The sequence below is a fragment of the Pseudophryne corroboree genome, chromosome 5 (assembly GCF_028390025.1).
Source record: "Pseudophryne corroboree isolate aPseCor3 chromosome 5, aPseCor3.hap2, whole genome shotgun sequence".
Taxonomy (NCBI): Eukaryota; Metazoa; Chordata; class Amphibia; order Anura; family Myobatrachidae; genus Pseudophryne; species Pseudophryne corroboree.
In genome coordinates, this window is record NC_086448.1 from 512,222,820 (window position 1) to 512,240,020 (window position 17,201).

At 49.9% G+C, this 17,201-nt stretch overlaps 1 protein-coding gene across 3 annotated transcripts in view; it reads right to left on the bottom strand.

Moving 5' to 3' along the window:
* The window catches only part of LOC134929164 (oocyte zinc finger protein XlCOF6-like), a 130,166-nt gene extending 127,240 nt beyond the window's left edge, over nucleotides 1-2,926 (bottom strand). Inside the window, exon 1 of one of the 3 annotated variants that reach the window (XM_063924935.1) lies at nucleotides 2,811-2,926. The gene's annotated coding sequence lies outside the window, so the exon portion shown is untranslated. The other 2 variants (XM_063924937.1, XM_063924936.1) reach the window with 2 other exon arrangements.
* Nucleotides 2,927-17,201: the final 14,275 nt, after the last annotated feature.

A 17,201-nucleotide genomic window follows, 5' to 3' on the forward strand; every position in this document is an offset into this window, starting at 1 on the left:
AATCGCGGGCGTTTTTGACAGGTTTTTGATCCGTTTTTTCCATGCTTTTTTCGATTTTTTTGTTTGTTTGTCAAATCGACATGGGCAAAAACGGACCTAAAAACTGTCAAAAACTCCAGCGAATTCATCAAAACACGTGGATCGGCAGCAAATTCATCAATCCACGCTGTTTTCGGACGCCCAGATTTTTTCGACGAATTGGACCGGGCTTTCAATAGTGTAAGTGTAAATGTAGTTTACACTTTTCATTTCTTACCTTCCCCTTACACTCAGGAAGAATTCAGATAGTTTACCAGTTTTGAAAACCTACAGTGGTTTGGTCCAGACATGCGACCATGTAAAGCTACAGAGAGAGGATTGCACTGGCACAACAAGGCTTACAGCATCTGAACAGGTGGTTTCAGTCCAATAGTTTTGTTACATTTTGGTATCTTGTTTGACGCTCAAAACCTTGTTAGGCATGGGTAAGTAATAGTAGCAGAAACTCTTTATAAACAATACTTTGAGAAGTCAGCAACAACGCAAATTAAGATCTTCATTGGTTACATTAGTAACACTTTTTTTATTTTTACATATTGGGGGGAAATCAATTGTTTTGGGCATCTAAATTTTCCTGTCTAAACAGTATTGTTTAGACGCCCAAACAATTGTCACAATTCAATTGTTGTTCGGGCACACATGCATATCGCACATGTTGCGCCCAAACAGACCAGGTTTAACCGTCTAAAGTGTAATTGTAAGAACATTCGTTATGGGGGAGAAGCGGTATTAACGCATATTATGTGCGCTATACCTCTTCTACCCCATGTATGATGGTTACGGAGTGTGCACACTGACAGGGGCGCCCCTGTCCATATCAGCACTGCTATCTATAAGATAACACGCCGATATGCGCAGGCAATGTATGAACGGTCAGCATTGCTGACCGCTCCGACATCTGCAGCTGTCGATTTCGACAGCTGCAGGCGGCGATGCCCATTCACCACAGCAGGGACAGAGCTGGCCCTGGCTGTGGTGGGTGCCGGCTCCGGACTGCGCGGGGATTCTTGCGTGAGTAGTGAGATCCCGCGCATGCGCACAGGATCCAGCCGGGAAGGAGACACAGCACATCAGCGCCGAGCTCAAGTGCTATGAGCTCAGGGGGACATCGCCGGTGGGGGCAGCTTTCCCTCCCCCGCATTGGCAGACAAGATGTTCGTACATCTTGTCGACGTCCTTTGGTGTTGTAGCGGCCTGATGCGTGCCGCTATAATACATTTACCTGATAAATGGCTAAACCCGTCCTCCTTTTGGCTTCCAAAAAGTGCCAAATTTGCACACACTTCTCACACCTCAGTAAGAAGAGAAAAAAAAAAAAAGTGTCCTCCTCGGCTGTTAGGCGCCTGACCAGTAGAACTGAATTGCTGCCATCAGGCGCCATCTAGTAGCAGCTGCGATTAATACAATTGAATCAGCCCCGAAGTGACTTCATGGCCTATGTATCAATTATCAGGCTTTTAGCTTGTAAAGTAGAATGTCTTATCATCACAAATCGCAATGATGTCTCAGCGATGTCCCAATGACTTTCTAAGCAGTTTTACCGCAGCTGTGAAAGTCATCCTACTCATCAGATGGCGACTGCACTTGCTGATCACAGTTTGGACATACACAGTGTATGTCACAGAAAGTCCGAGGAGCCATGGATAGCGGTTGAATGAGTAAAGAGGTATTAAATTAATAAGAAAATGAAATGATAGTTTTAGTAATATTATTTTAAAACTTGTCTGCTATTATTGCAAACAACTCGAGAGAGAGCAGGAGGAGAATAGGGCAGGGGAGGAAAGAGCCAGAGGAGGGGTCTTAAGAGATGCCATCACCTATCGCGGAATACATGATATCTCGGCAGACGGGATTCCGGCTGTGGGAGTCCCGACAGTGAGTCCCCTCACAGGCTCGATGCGCTTGCTACAGGTTATATTACCACACGGGTTGGTGGCATAGACCCCGCAGTATTCGGGATTGCGGGCGTCAGCATTTCACCAGTTGTCAGGGAATCTGGCCGGTCTCCTGAACGCCGGGATCCCGACCGCTATTTTAACTACATCCCCCATCGCATATACTCCCAAAAAAAAACTATTTTTCCTGAGTTTCACACATTTCAGTAATATTGCAAGAACCACTGGGTCATACGGTTCTGGAAATAATGGGGCAGATCTAACGAGTGATATTCTTGTTAACACTCATTACAAATGATAAATAGTGCTCTAGCCAATCAGCTCCTGTCATTTTTCAGACAAATGACAGTGAGGAGCTGATTGGCTGGAACACAATATATCATTTGTAATGAGTGATAACAAGACTATATCACTCCTTAAATCTGCACTAATAGTCAATAAATTGCCACTGTTAGATAATGACGGTGATACTTGCAATATCTTCTACATTTCAGCAATGATAAAGTAGTACTTAAATATCAAGAACCTGTTCATACATCGGCCCCTTTATTGTAACTGGGTTTGTACAACTATGCCAATGCAGCAAAGAGTTAAACAACCAATGTAGACATACTGTAAATTATATTCCACCGACAACTGCTAGAAATCAGGGTAAATCTGTGGCAGCACATTAAAGTTATGAATAGAAAATAACTTTTCAAGCAAAATGAAATGGAATAAGCGCAACAACTGCAGAGAATGGTTCCTAATGCGAGCTACTAGCCTGTGAGCCCAGGCACCGGTGTGTGGATCAGCCGGCAGCAGAGGCGCCTTGTACTCTGACAGCCTCCCGTACACGCATTAGTACCAGTAGTAACTGCGCTGCATCCCGCTCACCCGCGTCCCAGATCCTGCTAGCGGCGGCCCCTTCCTCAGCAACCCCGCAACTTGTTGCTCTCAGCGCCGACTGCAGCTGACTTCCAGAGCTGCCGAGTTCCTCTGTCTGCAACATGTTCGACCCTCCCACTTATTTTTTTTTTTTTTTAAACAAACTTTAATATACTATACATAGATTAACATTGTTACGGCTGTAAAAGAATCCTGTTCTTCCTCTGTAACAAAACAAAACATTCCTGTATTTTTACATTGACAAGAGAATAGAATTGTCAACCTGTCTTTTTCATCATCCTGAAAGTATTTGTCTTCCAGCGCATATAGGGGGTCATTCCGAGTTGTTCGCTCGCAAGCTCTTTTAGCAGCTTTGCACACGGCGCTAAGCCGCCGCCTACTGGGAGTGAATCTTAGTTTATCAAAATTGTGAACGAAAGATTAGCAGAATTGCGAATAGACACTTCTTAGCAGTTTCTGAGTAGCTCCAGACTTACTCGGCATCTGCGATCAGTTCAGTCAGTTTCGTTCCTGGTTTGACGTCACAAACACACCCAGCGTTCACCCAGACACTCCTCCGTTTCTCCAGCCACTCCCGCGTTTTTCCCAGAAACGGTTGCGTTTTTTCGCACACACCCAATAAACGGCCAATTTCCGCCCAGAAACACCCACTTCCTGTCAATCACATTACGATCACCAGAACGAAGAAAAAACCTCGTAATGCCGTGAGTAAAATACCTAACTGCAAAGCAAATTTACTTGGTGCAGTCGCACTGCGGACATTGCGCATGCGCATTAGCGACTAATCGCTCCGTTGCGAGAAAAAAATAACGAGCGAACAACTTGGAATGACCCCCATAGGCCCTCATTCCGAGTTGATCGCTCGCTAGCTGCTTTTAGCAGCAGTGCAAATGCTAAGCCGCCACCCTCTGGGAGTGTATCTTAGCATAGCAGAAGTGCGAACGAAAGGTTAGCAGAATAGTGCTGAAATTTTTTCAAGCAGTTTCAAAGTAGCTGCAGATCTACTCCTTCCTTGCGATCACTTCAGTCTGTTTAGTTCCTGCTTTGACGTCACAAACACGCCCTGCGTTCGGCCAGCCACTCCCCTGGCACACCTGCGTTTTTACCTGACACACCTGCGTTTTTTAGCACACTCTCGGAAAACGGCCAGTTACCACCCAGAAGCACCCACTTCCTGTCAATCATTCAACGATCATCAGTGCGACTGAAAAGCGTCGCTAGACCTTGTGTGAAACTGCATAGTTTTTTGTGAAAGTACGTCGCGCGTGCGCACTGCGGCCCGTACGCATGCGCAGAAATGCCTATTTTTTGCCTGATCGCTGCGCTGCGAACAACGGCAGCTAGTGATCAACTCTGAATGACCCCCATAGCACAGGCTTTCTAACGGAATTAACTTTGGCTGCCGCTAAAGCAAAGTGACATAAAATCCTGTAACCTGCTGTGGAGAGAAGTGTCTCTCTGGAAAGGGGTGGGCTACTTCAGAATGTTGCTAAAGGACCTACAAAGCTCTGTCTATTTAGCACAGCGGTGGCCAACCTGTGGCTCTTGAGCCACATGCGGCTCTTTCTTTCTTCAAATGTGACTCCTAACACACAAAGTCACATGACCACAACAGATCCGGTAACCACTGCTCTCCACAAAAACACGCAGCAGCACTACGGGGACTTAGAAATGAGGAAGCCAGATTCTAGAGATGAGACACCCACCAGCAAACAGAGTACACATAAGGGGCTGCTGCAATGGCATGAATTGGGGGAAGCTGAAGTGACACTTGAGGGTGCTGGCTGAAGTGACAGGAGGGTGCTGGCTGAAGTGACAGGAGGGTGCTGGTTGGAGTGACAAGAGGGTGCTGGTTGGAGTGACACATGGGGGAGCTGAAGTGTATTATGTGAATCTGGATTTTTCAATATATTTTATGTGGATCTGGCTTTTACAATTATTTTATGTGGAAGTGGCTTTTTCAATGTATTTTATGTTGGATCTGACTTTTTCAATGTATTTTATACCAGGGGCGTGGCCTAGAAGGCACAAGGCCACACCCCATTTTTGCATGTGCGCCTTCGGCTCGATGTCGGCTCTTTGACGTACCTAACACATTTTTTTAGGCTCTTTGTCTCTGACTGGTTGGCCAAACCTGATTTAGCACATCTATGATCAGTCACACAGACATGCGGGGGGACGCCCAGCACAGGGCTAGTCCGCCCCGCATGTCAGGCCCGACCCCCCCACACAGGTACAAAAGCATCGTGCTTTTGTACTGGAAGAGTAGCTTCCTGCCAGCGCAGTTCCTCCACGCTGACAGGAGTTACTCGTCGCTGTGAGGGTCGCAGCGGCTGCATGTGACATCACGCAGCCACCGCGGCCCGCCCCCCCAATGGTCCGGCACGCCTGCGTTACCCGGACTGCGCCCCCTAAACGGCGGTCGGCACGCCTCTTCCCGGCCAGCGACCGCAGGGCTGAGACAACCGTCGGCTGTCTGGCATGCACCGTCTCACTGCGGCGCCGGTGCATGCTCATTTCAGACCTGATCAACTGCTGTGCAAAAACACACAGCAGCGATCAGGTCTGAATTAGGCCCAATATCGGAAGATATACTGAACCTAATAATATAAATCAATAAAATATTTCCAGGTGTTGTAACATGACACAGACACTACAGATTACTGTATACCAGGGGTGGGGAACCTTTTTTCTACCAAGGGCCATTTGGATATGAATAAAATCCTTCGGGGGCCATACAAAAATTATCAACTTAAAAATTAGCCTGCCCCCCAGTAGTTATGCCCCAAGTCAGTAGTTATGCCCCCAGTAGATATAGATATACCCCCAGTCAGTTGATATGCCCCCAGTAGATATGCCCCCAGTCACTTCAGTGATCGCAAAATACGCGCTATAGCGCGTTTTTATGCGCTACAAGCACTCTTTTTTAAAATGAGCGGGTCCCGCGGGACGCGCTGTCTCTAACTGACCAGTGCGTCTCTGCCAATACTATTCTTCAGTGCCTCTCTCGCCATCAAATCGCCGCCGGCAGCTTCTCCCTGTCCAATCGCGCTGCCCGCAGCTTCTCCCCGTCCAATCGCGCTGCCCACAGCTTCTCCCCATCCAATTGCGCTGCCGGCAATGTCTCCCCATTCAAGTGCGGCTGAGACGTGACGTCCCTCCTCCCTGTCCGCCAGCGTGCTCGCCATGCTGCTCCAAACTACAGTAAGAAGCAGCTGCGAGCAGGCGCTGGGGCGGGCTGTGTTATGACACACACAGTGGCTGCTCACTAACCAGCGCAGCGCGATCATTGAGGAAGCCTGTGTCTCTCTGGCTGCATACGGCTGCACTCCCTGGGGGATTAAGTAAGTTATCAACTAACAGAGGGAGCGTATGTGTGTGGGAGGTTGGAGAGTGTTGGCAGCTAATGATGCAAATATGGAGGATGGGGCAGTGCCGATCATACACTCTCCCCATACCTCCTCAGTGTCCATTATAAACACACCAAATACTCCCATAGTGGCCAACATACACCCCCCACACATACCCACACAGTGACCATCACATGCACACCCACAGTGGCCATTATATACTGCTCTACCTGGCGCAATGTGTATAACGTGCTCTATCTGTTGCAATGTGTGTAACGTGCTCTGCCTGGCGCAATGTGTATAACGTGCTCTACCTGGTGCAATGTGCGTAACGTGCTCTGCCTGGCGCAATGTGTATAACGTGCTCTACCTGGCGCAATGTGTATAACGTGCTCTACCTGGTGCAATGTGTGTAACGTGCTCTACCTGGTTCAATGTGTATAACGTGCTCTGCCTGGTGCAATGTGTATAACGTGTTCTAATTGGCGCAGTCTGTATAACGTGTTCTAACTGGTGCAATCTGTATAACGTGCTGTACCTGGTGGAATGTGTGTAACGTGCTCTACCTGACGCAATGTGTATAACGTGCTCTACCTGACGCAATTTGTATAACGTGCTCTACCTGACGCAATGTGTATAACGTGCTCTGCCTGGCGCAATGTGTATAACGTGTTCTAACTGGCGCAATCTGTGTAACGTGCTGTACCTGGTGGAATGTGTGTAACGTGCTCTACCTGGCGCAAAGTGTATAACGTGCTCTACCTGATGCAATGTGTATAACGTGCTCTGCCTGGTGCAATGTGTATAACGTGCTCTACCTGGCGCAATATGTATAACGTGCTCTACCTGGCGCAATGTGTATAACGTGTTCTAACTGGCGCAATCTGTGTAACGTGCTCTGCCTGGCGCAAAGTGTATAACGTGCTCTACTTGGCGCAAAGTGTATAACGTGCTCTACCTGGTGCAATGTGTATAACGTGCTCAACCTGGCGCAGTGTGTATAGGTGGTTCTATCTGGTGCAATGTGTATAAGCGGCGCTACTCTGTGGTGTAATGTGAATTGGTACTATTATGTGGCCAAGCTCCTTCCCCACAAAGCCAGACCCCTACATTTTTTATGCGCGCCGACGGGGCGCACTTTCCATACTTTACAATATGGGAGGGGGACCACCAATTTACTTTCTGCCAAAGGGCACCAAAATGTCTAGGTACAGCTCTGGCAGTGGCGTCATGACGGGGGTGCGGGGGGGTGCGTCCTGCACCCGGGTGTCACCCTTCAATGGGGTGACACCAAAACGAGCCGCATACAAGGTCCGCGCACCGTGGCTGCGAGCACACCCCCTCCTCCTTTTCACAAAGTGCCGCACACCTGCCGACCCCATGTCAGTCCCACCCGCCTGTACAAGCAGCAGAACACCGCTGCGGGAGGGTCCGGACTCTGTAGAACAGCCGGGCTGTTTCACAATAAACTCTCCGGATCCCGGGCGCTGTGACGTCACCATGAACTTCAGTGCCGCTTGCAATGCAGGGAGGGAGAAGTGGAGGACACTGCAATCTGTAGCGCTGCCGCTGTTTTAACGGGGAGGATCTGTTCTGCAGTGGCGATTGTCTCCTGCTGCTGTCACACCCTGGCGGCTGCCAGTCGTTTCACCTGCCAGTGTTGTAAATTTGATCAAGTAATTTAAATATATATTTTTGTATATAAGCGGCTCCAATAAATAAAAGCAATAATAAAATTTTCAATAGGAGCGCTGAATAGATATGAAAGTGCTAAAACCTGTGAAAAAAAACGGTGGTTAGTAAAGCAATGTTTAACAGCCCTTTTAGATGCAGGTGTTTTGAGTCCGTCATTGATCCGTTTTTGTGTGTTTAAGGGTTCCGAATATTGCTGGGGGTCAGGACCGCATGTAGGTAATAGGGACAGAAAGTTAGGATCCCTTTGCTAACCTCTGCATACTACCTACATGCGGTCCTGACCCCCAGCAATATATGGAACCCTTAAACACACAAAATAGGATCAATGACGGACTCAAAACACCTGCATCTAAAAGGGCTGTTAAACATTGCTTTACTAACCACCGTTTTTTTTCACAGGTTTTAGCACTTTCATATCTATTCAGCGCTCCTATTCATATTTTAATATATTTTTAACCCCCTCAGTGCTCGAAGTGGGCCAGTATATCACGGTATGGCATACCAGCACTTCGAGCACCGACCCCCGCTGCCGCCTTTCAAATTCTGCGCTGTCAAGCATTGGAACCGATCTGCGGGAGAATTCAAATGGTGGCGCCACGGTCATAGGGACTGAAGGCCATCTCCACATCACTGCTGTTCCCCCGGGCTTTCTGTCCTTCGCCGCTGCTGCCCACATCCTCCGCTGCTGCAGCCCACGTCCTCCGCTGATGCCTGCCGCCAACGTCATCCTCCACACCGCTGCCCAGGGCCTTCTCCTGGTCACCGGCGCTGCCCAGGGGCCTTCTCGCCGCCGCTGACTTCAGCCTCTGCACCACCGCCGACTACAGCCTCATCCGCTGCTCATTAGTTACTGTCCCTCTGTCACTGCTGTCACTCTCCCTCTCCCTGCTGTCACTGTCTCTGTCACTCTCCCTGCTATCACTTTCTCTGTCACTCTCCCTGCTATCACTTTCTCTGTCACTCTCCCTGCTGTCACTCTCCCTGTTGTCACTCTGTCACTCTCCCTGCTGTCACTCTGTCACTGTTACTGCTGTTACTCTCCCTGTCACTCTGTTCCTTCTGTCACTACTCTGTTCCTTCTGCCACTTTCCCTGTCCCTATGTCCGTGCTGTCACTCTCCCTATCCCTAAATTTTGGATCATACTGTGTGGGGTAATGTGGATTTTGGATCATACTGTGTGGAGTAATGTGAATTTTGGATCATACTGTGTGGGGTAATGTGAATTTTGGCTCACTCAGTGTGGCATAATTTATAAGGGGCACCAGTACTAAATAGTATAAGGGGTCCTACTATTGTGGTGCATAATGTGTATAAGGGGTATATGGAAGAGGACATAATACAAATTGAGGATTCGTGTGTGGAAGTGGGACAGGATGAGGGTGATATGTGTGTACTATCGGACAGTGAGGATGTTGATGATGATATTTTTTGTGTAAGTCAACCACCAGTGGCTGCAGTTATTGACCGTGATAAAAAGAAAGACATTGGATGCCAGGGCATGAGACCAAAATGGTCTTGGGTGTGGGATTATTTTTACTCCAATCCTGGCAATGTTTATGAAAGCATCTGCTCCATTTGTGAGGCCAAATTTAGTAGAGGTAGGAACGTTAGCCATCTAGGCACCACCTCCATGTTACATAATTTGCGGCGAAGACATTACATTTATTGTACAATATTATAATGCAATTAACACCTCATCATTAACATCCTCAGAGTAATTACTTAAAGGAGGAAGTCCTTCTAAAAAATTGTTTTGTGGGGGCCCAAACAAACCAATCATTTGAGCCACAAGTGACGGTCCCTGTCACTGAAATGATTGGTTTGTTAAACTGTGCATGTCCTGTTTAATATATACAACAGGCAATTCCATCTTGCACCTAATTTCTTTGCATTAAGTGCTCTTTGGAGCATTTTTTGGGCATAGTTTCTAAAACTGCCATCCTGTCTGCCACTGCAGTGCCACTCCTAGATGTGCCAGGTGTTTTTGCCGCCCACTTCTGTCACTTAGCTTAGTCATCCAGCTACCTCGGTGCAACCTTTTGGCCTAAACTGGTTAAAAACAATATTGTGAGCTGCGAGGTATTCAAAATAGTCTGGAAATGAGTGGAAATTAATGTTATTGAGGTTAATAATACTGTAGGAACAAAAAACAGGCCCAAATTCTTTGATTTTAGCTGTTTTTATGATTTTACAAAAAAATTAGAACCAAAAGCAAAACACACAAGGGCAGTTGTGGCAAAACCAATCCAATACCAAAGCATGAAAAGAAAAAAAAAATCAGAAAAATGGGCAGGCGCACATATCTACTAAGTATTCCGTGGGGTGTGAAGCGTAAGGAGGTCCATAGGGGGGGAGGGGGGGGGGTGACACCATGAGTTACCACACCGGGTGACACCAACCCTAGTGACGCCTCTGAGCTCTGGAGCAGTGTTCTGTATGCTACACAGCCCAGCAGCACTGTCACCCCCTTCTCCCCCTTGCAACACTTTTGTAGTGTCCAAATCAAGTTGTGGGGTTTCATATTTGAATCATTAATAAGATTAATAATCTTCATTCCGATGGGACCCAGAATAGGACAGGTAGGACCCCAATTTTTAAAAGTGTGGGGTCCTGGGACCCACTTTTTTTTGGCTCAGCTCGATCACTGCACTTCTTATGCCCCTAGTCAGTTGTTATGCCCTATTAGATATGCCCCCTAGTAGCACCGCTTACACACACACATTAAAAGAAAAATAAAACACATTACTCACCAGCCCCGTTCCTGCTTCCGGACCGTTGCCCTCCGCCTGGCTGCCCGCTCCTCAGAACTATGGGAGAGACGTCATGACATCTCTCCCATAGCACCGCACAGCCGCACACGTACACTGCCAGAGCTCAGGTGTGAGCTACTGCCTCCGGCTGCTGCTGAGGGGGAGAAGCCGGGTGCCCGCTAGTAACAAAATCTCAGCGGGCGCCCGGCATCTCCCTCGGATAGGTGAGCCTGGCCGGGCTGGATCAAGTGGCTCTGCGGGCCTTATACGGCCCGCGGGCCTGAGGTTCCCCACCCCTGCTGTATACCATAGCATACCTAACATTTGATGTTTTGGAATTGGGACATAGGCATGTCCCCTATGAAAAGAAGGCATGGCTGTAGTACACACCACATACCTCGGGGCTGTGCTACCTCTTCTGAAACACTCGAGCATTTGTTTAGGAGTCCCCCACTCCTAAACAAATCAATGCATTGCCTCACTCTTCTGTTCAACACTACTCTTCTGTGCAGGTTGGAAGTGAGACATAACTCCCAATGCTGAAGCAATCATTTTGTCCTGTGTGAATCAACTCACCTGTTCCCCAGCATGCTCCGCTCCAGTGAGCATGTGTCGGCTCCCCAGCATGTCCTGCTCCAGTAAGTATGTGTCGGCTCCTCAGCGTCTACCGCCCTTAGCAAGCATGTGTTGGCTGCCCAGCGTCTCTCGCTCCAGTCAGCATGTGTCGGCTCCCCAGCATCCCCCACTCCAGTGAGAATGGGTAGGCTTTTATTTTCTGAGCATGAGCAATTTTAACAGTTGCTAACCACGTAAAAGGAGAGTTATGGTAGACTTACCATTGTTAACTCTCTTTCTGTGAGGTACATTGGGTTCCAGAGGGAAACATCGGGGTAGAGTGGATCTTGATCCAGAGGCACCAACAGGCTAGAGCTTTAGGCTGTCCCAGGATGCATTGGGGCCTCTTCTATAACCCCGCCTCCAGGCACTGTGAGCTGAGTTTCGTTAACCAGTCCAATTCAGGAGCAGGTAAGAGAGAAGGTAGATGTTAGTCACATAGATCCACATTCTCATGACAGGAGAAGGGACCAGCGGCTAATGCCATACAAACCCATAGAAGCTAGGTGCGTCAGGGTGGGCGCCCTGTGGAACCCAATGTAACTCGCAGAAAGAGATTTAACAATGGTAAGTCTACCATAACTCTCCTTTTCTGCAGCGGCTTACATTGGTTTCCACAGGGAAACATCGGGGATGCCATAAAGCAGTTCCTCAAGGGAGGGGACGCGCCTTAGTGGGTATGAGAACCCGGCGTCCAACAGGCCGAGTAGAATGGGCATTAATAGCAGCAGGAGCTGGGAGACGAGCCTTCGCATAAGCTTGTGCAATCACCATTCTAATCCATCTGGCCAAGGTTTGCTTATTCACAGGCCAGCCACGTTTGTGAAAACCAAACAAGACAAAAAGGGAATCTTACTTCCTCATAGAGCCAGTCCTCTCCACATATATACAGAGAGCCCGTACCACATCCAAAGACTGCTCTTTGGAAGACAAATCAGATGAGATAAAGGCTGGAACCACAATCTCCTGGTTAAGGTGAAAAGATGACACCACCTTAGGTAAATAACCTGGGCGAGTTCCAAGAACTGCCTGGTCACGATGAAATATTAGAAAGGGTGGACGACAGGACAATGCACTTAAGTCCGACACCCTTCTTGCAGAGGCAATGGGGGTCATTCCAAGTTGATCGCACGTAGCAACTTTTTGTTTCCTGTGCAATCAAATCAATGACGCCTATGGGGGAGGGCTTTTTTGCAAGGCAAGGCTGCAAACGCTTGTGCAGCCCTGCTATGCAAAAATAGTTTTGTGTAGAACTAGACCAGGGTAAGAGATACCTACCCTGTGCAATCGATCCAGCGATGCAGGTCCCGGAACTGACGTCAGACATTCGCCCTCCAAACGCCTGGACACGCCTGTATTCGCCGAACCACTCCCAGAAAACGGTCAGTTGACGCCCCAGAACGCCTTCCTCCTGTCAATCTTCTTGCAGTCGCCACTGCGACTGCTTTCTTCATTCGAGGCCTCGCACCGGGCAATGGCGCACCTGCTCAATGTGACCGCCAAGCATGCGCAGTTCCGACCCGATCGCACGCCTGCGAAGAAGTGCAGCATGCGATCGGGTCGGAATGACCCCCAATAGCCAGTAAAAACAAGACCTTGGCCGTGACCCATTTAAGGTCCACTGTCTCAAGAGGTTCAAATGGAGACTCTTGCAGAGCATTAAGGACAACAGACAGATCCCAGGGAGCCACAGGAGGGACATAGGGAGGCTGAATCCGTAAGACACCCTAAGTGAATGTATGAACGTCAGGTATATGTCACTCACCGCGGGCAGCGGCGGCCGCGCTTGTCCCTGCGGGTGACCTGGTCTGCCCGGCGCCTCTCTTCTCCCGGCGATCTCCGGTTCCAGCGGCGGGTCGGCGCGTTCCTCCGGCGGCTTCCCGGAGCGAGGGCGCCGCCATCATAGCGAGGTCAAGGAGGCGGAGCCGGACTGACGTCACCTGCCTGCTCCGCCAATCAGGCAAGGCCGGGGAATTCAAAACCAGACGCCGGGCAGAGATCCGGTGCCTGAGTATCTTCGTTTCTCCCACAGAAGCTGTGATTCCAAAGCTCCCACGTTCCTGTGATCTCCGTGCCTCCAAGCACCTCCGTGCCTCCAAGCACCTCCGTGCCTCCAGAGCATCCTGTGCCTCCAAGCACCTCCGTGCCTCCAAGCACCTCGTGCCTCCAAGCACCCTGTGCCTCCAAGCACCTCCGTGCCTCCAAGCACCTCGTGCCTCCAAGCACCTCCGTGCCTCCAAGCACCTCCGTGCCTCCAAAGCATCCTGTGCCTCCAAGTACCTCGTGCCTCCAAGCACCTCGTGCCTCCAAGTACCTCGTGCCTCCAAGTACCTCGTGCCTCCAAGCACCTCGTGCCTCCAAGCACCCTGTGCCTCCAAGAACCTCCGTGCCTCCAAGCACCTCCGTGCCTCCAAGCACCTCCGTGCCTCCAAGCACCTCCGTGCCTCCAAAGCATCCTGTGCCTCCAAGCACCTCCGTGCCTCCAAGCACCTCCGTGCCTTCAAGCACCTCCGTGCCTCCAAGCACCTCCGTGCCTCCAGCACTTCAGTGCCTCCAGTGCCTCAGCATTCAGTCTCACTGTGCTCCCGGCGCCTGTGTGTCTCGGTACCTGTACTACCAGCACCTCAGTGCCTCCAACACCACAGTGCCTCCAATACCACAGTGCCTCCAACACCTCAGTACCTCAGTATTCAGTATTTCTACAAGTCTTGTCTTTCAGGAAACCTTCAAGAATTCTTCCGTGCTTCCTGCCTGCCGTCTTAATCCTGCATGAGGAAGACCTACATCCGGCCATCTCTACTGCGACCCAGTAGCGGTTCCTCTTCCCGGTCATCGGAAGAAGCCCCGAGTTCACAACACTCCCAAATCAGGTCAGTGACAGTATACTCAGGCCAGATGGACCCGGGGAATCGGAACACGGACTCAAGTGCCATCCAGAATCTGGCTTCCCGAGTACGTTAATTCTTGTCCACAATGTACACAACATAAATCTCCTCGTCTGCCTCCTGCAGGGTTACTTCGTCCTTCGCCTATCCCTGTGAGACCCTGGACTCACATTTCCATGGACTTTATCACTGACTTGCCCTGTTCCAAGGGTTACAACACCGTTTGGGTAATCGTTGACCGTTTTTCGAAGATGGCACACTTCGTGCCTTTGACTGGTCTCCCGACAGCTCCGAAACTGGCTCTACTGTTCATCCAAGAACATTTTCGATTGCATGGGTTGCCACAAGAAATTGTTTCTGACCGTGGAGTACAGTTCACCGCCAGGTTTTGGAAAGCCCTCTGTTCAACTCTACAAATTAAACTTAAGTTTTCGTCCGCTTATCATCCCCAAACAAATGGTCAAACGGAACGAGTCAATCAAGATCTAGAGACTTTCCTTCGTTTGTATCTCTCCCCTTCACAGGACAACTGGGTGGAGTTGTTGCCTTGGGCGGAGTTTGCCCATAACCATTTGTTTCTTTCTTCCACTGGGGAATCACCATTTTTCGTCAACTACGGGTTCCATCCACGTGTTCCAGAATTTCCAAGCCTTCCGATAGAAGAGGTTCCAGCTGTAACATCCACTCTACGACACTTCGGACAAATTTGGAGAAAGGTTCATGCTAATCTTAAGAAGGTTTCAGTCCGGTACAAGTTCTTCGCAGATAAGAAACGGCGAGCCGCACCTCAATATAAAGTTGGGGACAGGGTATGGCTGTCCACACGTAATCTCCGGTTGAAGGTGCCCACCATGAAGTTCGCTCCAAGGTTCATCGGTCCTTACCCTGTGCTACAAGTCTTAAATCCTGTGGTCTGTAAACTGGGTTTGCCTTCCCACCTTCGAATACCTAACGCCTTTCATGTTTCTCTACTCCGTCCCCTCATTCTGAATCGGTTCCACTCAGCATCCCCTAGGCCAACGTCTGTAGTGACAGAAGCTGGAGCGGAGTTTGAAATCAAAGCTATTCTTGACTCTCGTTATCTTCATAAAAAATTACAGTACTTGGTGGACTGGAAGGGTTATGGACCTGAGGAGAGAAGTTGGATTAAGGCTACTGAAGTTACGGCTCCTCGACTGGTTCGGATCTTCCACTCCAGACATCCAACTAAGCCCGGAAAGTGTCCAGGGGCCACTCCTGGAGGAGGGGGTACTGTCACTCACCGCGGGCAGCGGCGGCCGTGCTTGTCCCTGCGGGTGACCTGGTCTGCCCGGCGCCTCTCTTCTCCCGGCGATCTCCGGTTCCAGCGGCGGGTCGGCGCGTTCCTCCGGCGGCTTCCCGGAGCGAGGGCGCCGCCATCATAGCGAGGTCAAGGAGGCGGAGCAGGACTGACGTCACCTGCCTGCTCCGACAATCAGGCAAGGGCGGGGAATTCAAAACCAGACGCCGGGCAGAGATCCGGTGCCTGAGTAGCTTCGTTTCTCCCACAGAAGCTGTGATTCCAGAGCTCCCACGTTCCTGTGATCTCCGTGCCTCCAAGCACCTCCGTGCCTCCAGAGCATCCTGTGCCTCCAAGCACCTCCGTGCCTCCAAGCACCTCGTGCCTCCAAGCACCCTGTGCCTCCAAGCACCTCCGTGCCTCCAAGCACCTCGTGCCTCCAAGCACCTCCGTGCCTCCAAAGCATCCTGTGCCTCCAAGCACCTCCGTGCCTCCAAAGCATCCTGTGCCTCCAAGTACCTCCGTGCCTCCAAGCACCTCCGTGCCTCCAAGCACCTCCGTGCCTCCAAGCACCTCCGTGCCTCCAAAGCATCCTGTGCCTCCAAGCACCTCCGTGCCTCCAAGCACCTCTGTGCCTCCAAGCACCTCCGTGCCTCCAGCACTTCAGTGCCTCCAGTGCCTCAGCATTCAGTCTCACTGTGCTCCCGGCGCCTGTGTGTCTCGGTACCTGTACTACCAGCACCTCAGTGCCTCCAACACCACAGTGCCTCCAACACCTCAGTATTCAGTATTTCTACAAGTCTTGTCTTTCAGGAAACCTTCAAGAATTCTTCCGTGCTTCCTGCCTGCCGTCTTAATCCTGCATGAGGAAGACCTACATCCGGCCATCTCTACTGCGACCCAGTAGCGGTTCCTCTTCCCGGTCATCGGAAGAAGCCCCGAGTTCACAACACTCCCAAATCAGGTCAGTGACAGTATAGATGCAACCATACCGACAAGGCAGATATGTGAACCTTAAGGGAGGCCAGACGAAGGCCTAAGTCCAGGCCTCTTTGCAGAAAAGCCAGAATTCTGGAAGTTCTGAATCTGTATGCATCATAATTCTTATCAGCACACCAAGTGAAGTAAGACCCTGTAATAAATCCAAGGAGATGCCGGTTTGCGGGCTTTTAACATAGTTTGGATGACCGCCTCAGAGACTCCTTTGGCTCTGAGTAGTGATACCTCAAAAGCCAGCCTGGTCAGGTCCGGGTAAAGACAAGGGTCCTGTACGAGGAGGTCTGGGCGCTGAGGAAGTAGAAGAGGACGCTCTGTCGATAGACCCTGCAGATCTGAAAACCAATGCCGTCTGGGCCACGCTGGAGCAACCAGAAGTAGAAATCCTCCTTCTTGTTTGAACTGCCGCAGGACCCTGGACAGAAGTGACACTGGAGGGAACACTGTGTGACACTGTGATGAAAATAATAGATCAAGGGGGAGCTGTAGATGTAGCATATCTAGACTTTAGTAAGGCATTTGACACTGTCCCACATCGCAGACTGCTAAATAAACTTGAAAGCCTGGGGGTGGATTATAAATCAGTTAAATGGATAAGAACCTGGTTGCAGGATAGGAAACAGACAATCGTAGTTAATGGAGTGCAATCTATGGAGGGAAATGTTACCAGTGGAGTACCCCAGGGATCTGTACTTGGTCCAGTTCTCTTTAATATCTTTGTTGGTGACATTGCAGATGGTATTGAAGGGAAGATATGCCTTTTTGCAGATAATACAAAGATATGCAACAGGGTAGACACACCGGGAGGGGTCAAACAAATGATTAATGA